Source organism: Pinus tabuliformis, chromosome 5_2, assembly GCF_031772625.1.
Source record: "Pinus tabuliformis cultivar Carrire ecotype Pingquan chromosome 5_2, CPIR1, whole genome shotgun sequence".
NCBI lineage: Eukaryota > Viridiplantae > Streptophyta > Pinopsida > Pinales > Pinaceae > Pinus > Pinus tabuliformis.
The window spans coordinates 143,690,359-143,696,358 of NC_142306.1; the positions used below are offsets into that span (position 1 = coordinate 143,690,359).

Sequence of the window (6,000 nt, forward strand, 5' to 3'; positions counted from 1 at the left end):
GCAGGAGAGAGAGAGAGACTCTTTTCTGCGTAGAAGAGAGAGAGAGAGAGAGAGAGATGAAAAGTGTGTGTCCAAATGAGGAGGAGACATCCTGTATTTATATGCAAACGTTGATGATGAATAGATGCGTTTGTTGGGTTTCTGAGCCTACATAAGTTGCTGGCCGACTTTGACAATTAGTCCATAATCAAAATAAATTCATATCTCCATAAATACTTATCGGAATCGGATGATCTTTAGATCAATCCTACACCTCTTGATGAGAGGAATCTAGGAAAAATATCAGCATCCATAAATAAGGTGACCCACGTGAAGTTTGGCCCTAGTTGCCAATTTTAACAATATCCTTGTCACCTACATAAATCTTCTTGACTTTAGTTGGAATCTAACACATCTAACCTCCTTCACTGCATGCGTGGTACTAGCTCCACAACTCACATGGTAGTTTGATGCTGTCTTTGAAATACCGCAGAACACTGACCTCATCCCGGTCATGTGATTGGATGCTCTATTGTCCACTAGCCATAACCCACAATCCTCATACACAACAATATTATTGTCCGAAATACAAGCAATAAGAGAAAACTCTTTCTCAAATTTCTCAGCAAAGTCATCAATCTTAGTTGATGCTACTACTGTTCCCTGAGCCTCTTTCTTCTTCTTCTTTGTATGGAGACTGACAGCTAAGAGAGGGCACAAATTCCTAGGAGCACTTAAATCACTTAAATGACTCAACTTTATAAAGTCACACCCACTTTCTAAAAGGTCACTTTTTAGTCATCAAATATAAAAAAGTTGCTTTCTAACTTTAAAAGATCACTTTATAAAGTAAAGTGCCTAGAGAGTGAAATATGCTCAGTCACTTCTGCATGCTAGGCACTGCCATTGCAGAATTACCTACTGAGCTACAAAAACTAACAAGAAGATGGTGTTATTCCCACTTGGTCACTAGTAGTTGTCCTGAACCACTTCTCGCATGTTCACACCTTTGACCTAACATGTGCAAGAAGTTCTTGCTCAAGCCACACAACATGATGAAGTTTGAGGCATATATTGTTAGTGACTTTGAACAACTCCAACATGGAGTATTCTCAAAAAATGTTTGAGACTAGTTATGGTTAGTGACGAATTCTATAATTCCTTGTCTCAAGTTTAAATCATGGACAATGCACGGAGTCCATAATATGTGACCGTTTGTGCTCTCAATAGTGAAGCCTGTGACTGTGCAAACTGTTGCATTATCCATAGTATCTTGCAAGTTGCAGCACATTGGAGTTGCCTACTTGCTCAATAACATTAATTTAAATATCAACAATGAAATGACTATCTTTTACTTCAGCTGAACAATCTTTGACCTTCTTAAACATCACATCTTTTGGTGAAGAGGTAATGATGTTACCCAATCACCTATGCCTTGTATCTAGCCACCCACCAGAGACATCCTCAAAAAGCTGCCTCTGTTTTTTGAGCAATCTTGTTTGGCCCCTTGAACCTTGAGGAGCTGTATTAATCACCCTCACCAAGTTTTGCCAATAGAGAGACTGAACTGCATAAATGACCTTTGCCACTCTCGCCTTAACTTCATTACACCCTTGAGCATTCATGATATTTACCAATCCACTACCTTGATCTGTGCTTGAAGGTTTTGAGGATTCGTGTTGCACTGCTCTCATTTTCGTTTCATCCTGAACCATTCTTGCACTCCAGTGAGAGCTGGAGTACTGCTTCCAAGTTAGGCATCCTCTATTTTATCCTTTGAGCATATTATGCTCATTTTCATAATTTGCACTTTTTTTGGGATTGTTGTTACTCCAGAGTCCAAGAGCATCAGGGCCTTTTCGCCCTTCATGTAGAAAATATGCCTTCAGTCGTCTATGAGCCCTTGCAAGTGTTTTGACAAAGAATGCACTTTCCCTCCTTAGAGCCCCCTTGGTATATGAACATGTTTTTCACTTATCTCCAAAGAGGATAAAGAGCATTATGATTGATTGCTTTATCAGGTCTAGGATAGGATGAGCATGACTTTGCTAGTCCATGAATGCTGCAAAAGCAAAAATAAAGCTGGCCACTGAAGATAATGAAATTTATGACGTTCTTCTTGCTGGACCCACTCCAAATATTGCTCCCAATGCTTCAAAAATTAGTAAGACCCTGTCTACTGTAGGACAGTCACTGTTGAATGTGTCAGAAATGAAATATAGGAGGCTTTTTTGAAGAGGAAATGGAGGGTATTAAGTTTTTGAGACTGTTATTTTTCATTTTTCCAGTTCAGTGAAAATTTGATAAATATTAAATAACATTATAACAATTAAGGACTGTTAATTAAGGCTTTTTTAATTTTCTAGATTTGTCATTAAAATGGCATTAATTTTATTTTTAGAGTTATGAGGGACTCACATGGCCCAAAAGCGTCCATTGTGGTCTTAAAAATGCACAGTTATGTGGATTGAAAATTTTCAATGTGTTTTGGGCACGTCTCAAATGCATATCCTTCTCTGAAACATTTTCGGGTGTAGATACCAGGGGAATGCTGTGTTTCCTACAACTTAGAGATGAACTATTCACAGTACTATGTATGGCAGCAATATTGAACTTTGAAGATGATCGATTTGAGATCTGTTAAGCTGGATAAGGATGAGGTTAGGTGACCAATAAAAAACAACCATCCAGACTCAGTAGGGCCAATATGAGTTTAGACTCTAGAGTGTTGCATTTTGGGCTAACCAATCCCTCAGCTCCTTGACAAGGCATGATTATTGATATAGTGTATTTCTATGCCTTATTTGGGGAAATTTATTTTGATTTTCTTTGACAATATTCTTATCCTTAGTAAGAATAGGAAGAAGCATTTAAGACAGTTGAGACAAGTATTAAAATTCCTACAACCTTAAACTCCCTTTTTGCAAAAGAACCAAAGCACAAATTTGCAAAGAGTAAACTTGTGTACCTTGGGCACATCATTAGCAAAGATCAATTAAAGTTTATCAGACTAGCATTCAATTTCATTCTTGATTGGCCTACACATAAATATGTGACACAGTTCAAAAGGTTTTATGGGCTATCCCACTTTTATAGGAATACTTTTGAGATTTGGAAGTCTCATGACACCCCTTTTAATGCCTTAATTTAGCAATTCAACAAGACAATCTAAATTTAACATTTATACCAGATTCTAATGCCCGAATTTAGCAATTAACAAGACAATCTAAAATTTACAATTTATTTGCAAGTACCTACTTGAAAATCTCTTGTTTGAAGGTGTATTTGAACTGTCCTTGCTCCCACTCCCACTACCAAACCAACCTTTTTCCTCCCAGCCTATCTGGGATTAACCTATCCGGTTCCCAGACCCAGAAGACTTTGAAATAGCGGTCTTTTGGCCCCCATGCCCAAAACTCTATGAACAATTGCTCAACTTTCTCTCTGTCTGTGACTCTCTTGGCATTTCCTCCTTTGTTTGTGAGACCAAAAAATAAAAACTGTTTCCTTCATGCCCTCCTCGGTCTCCTTATATTCACCCCCGATTTCCACTGTCTCAAAGCCCTCTTTCGAAAACCTTCTCACTGCCTACATTTACATTTTTTTTTGAATTCCCCAGTTGCCCCTGCTGGCATGATAACGACTGGCTTTAATAAATGAATTAAAATAAAGTTTTGTCTCAATTCATTTTAACCAAGGTATATTAATTAATATACTTTATTAATGTCATATTTACATTAATTAAAGAGTATACTAATTAATAAGGTTTATTATTATATTAACATTAATTAATAAGGTTTATTATTATCAGAGTTATATTAGTTAATAAACTTTATTAATTGAAGTATTACTTTAGAATACCATTGGATGATATTATAGAGTCCTAGGCTTAATACATTTATTACTTTTGACAGTTAGGTATTTAATTTGGTTTTAACTATATATTATGATGGTGGTATATATATCAAGTACCCCACTTAATTATTCATTATATTCTGATGGGTTAGGTATTTACTTAGTATTTCCAATAATTAATTCATTACCCTATACTTGGACATTTAGTTAGTATGTATACTAGTGCTGTACATGCGATGCATGCATATGTAGCTATCATATGCATGCTAATATTCCCATGCTCCCTGTAATTTGAGATGGTCATTACACCCCTCATTGATGTTACAAGGAAGTGTCGATTCAAATGGATAGAGGCAACAGAGGCCACATTACAGCACATTAACTAGGTAAGGACTATTAGCCCTGTACTTGCACTTCCAGAATTATTAGAACCCTTTGTAATGGAATATACAGATGTGCATGCACATACACATATATCTTAGCTGAAAAGAAATTGCAAGTGCTACTTATGATTCTAAGTTAGTTTATATTTGTAAAATAAGTGGAGTTCCTTTTTTTCATGGTTCTGGATTATAGCCAATTATTTTTAGGTGAACAGCTAAGGTGAGAATCCCAGGATCTTTTAAAGGTTTTTGTAGACCAAGTGGTTGACACGGATATGTTTTCTTTTTTTTGATTTCTGAAAAATATTATGTTATCTCACCTTTGTGGTTTTTCCTTAAAAGTAGAAATTCAGTGATTTTGTTACCGTCCAGTAATACTGTGCATCTTTTTGGGTTTGTTTATTGTTTCTTTGCAATTACTATTGCTTTACCTGTTACTTTCTTTAAATCATATGCAAAATATTTCTCATCATGACAATTGCTGGTTTTATTTGAAGCAAGTAAAGTAATTTGGATGAAAGCACTTGGTATGTGTCTGAACTGTGAATTTAAAAACTTCTTATGCATTTCTCCTATTTCATTATTAGTTTAGTGAAGGTAATCTTACCTGAACTTGCTAGTTTACATTCTTATAATGGGGGTGCTATTTGACAGGGAGGTGACAGGAAAGATGTTTTCTTTTATCAAGCAGATGATGAGCATTACATTCCACGAGCTCTTTTGATGGATTTGGAGCCTCGAGTTATCAATGGAATTCAAAATAGTGAATATCGAAACCTTTACAATCATGAGAATATATTTCTTTCAGATCATGGTGGAGGAGCTGGAAATAATTGGGCGAGTGGATATCATCAGGTTCACTAACCATCTACCAATTTTAATAAGAATTGTGTTTCATTCTGAGTTTGTCAATTTTCTTCGTGTCAATTTGCAAGTTTATCTTTTATCTTCTGTGCTTTCTTGTTTGCATTTCATTTTAACAAAAGGAGTTGCAAGGAATTTGATGCTGTCTTTTATACACCAAAATATGAAAGACTTAAATTAGGGATTATTTGATAGTGTTGTTTCTTAGGAGACTTACTGTGGATCTTTTGTAAGTTGTAAGCAATAAGTCATAAGTTACATTTTGTAATAGTTTCCTTGCGAAGGATTGATGGACATGCATAGCTTTGGATCCTTGTCAATGGATGCAAAATAATGAACGTTGGCTAGCCATTATGCTACTGATAATGTTGGCTTCAATAGTTAGCAGCAAACACATACAAACATATACAAAGTTGAAAGCAAGGGACATGTTGTCGCTCAGATTGTACAGGCATGGTGCGACAATGGCTCAGGTCGGGGGCTGTCACTCTGATCCCCGACCTCTCCATTCTAGCTGTCTCCCAACAACATGCTATGGGTTAGTAACTTAGTCCTTATGAAATGTGAATATGAAGGATAAGTTCGCAACCAACAAGTCCGGGAGACACGATTAAATGGCCTAGCCACTTGGTTGATTTTAGCAAGTTAAAGGATTATATTTAACTATCAATGAGACCAGTGCCTTATGGAGTCAACTATTTGCTTTAGATCAATTATGAACTAGGTGACCGGATGAACAACCACTACTTGAATGCTTAACTATCCTATATGCTATGCAAATCCTATGACTTAGGTGTGACACAAGAATCTTGATTACTTTTAATAATTTAATTAGATGCCTATTCTAGGTGTATCCTTCCTTTGAACTATTTTGAAGCTAGTCTCTAGAGCTAGGTTGTGAGAAAGAGGCCAAGCAAGC

The 6,000-nt window shown here is 36.2% G+C and overlaps 1 pseudogene across 1 annotated transcript in view; it reads left to right on the forward strand.

Moving 5' to 3' along the window:
• The window catches only part of LOC149157927 (tubulin gamma chain pseudogene), a 65,954-nt pseudogene that overhangs the window by 50,367 nt on the left and 9,587 nt on the right, over nucleotides 1-6,000 (forward strand). The window contains exon 2 of the transcript XR_016261224.1: nucleotides 4,872-5,072. The product of XR_016261224.1 is annotated as a tubulin gamma chain pseudogene (transcript). The remainder of the gene's footprint in view (nucleotides 1-4,871; nucleotides 5,073-6,000) is intronic.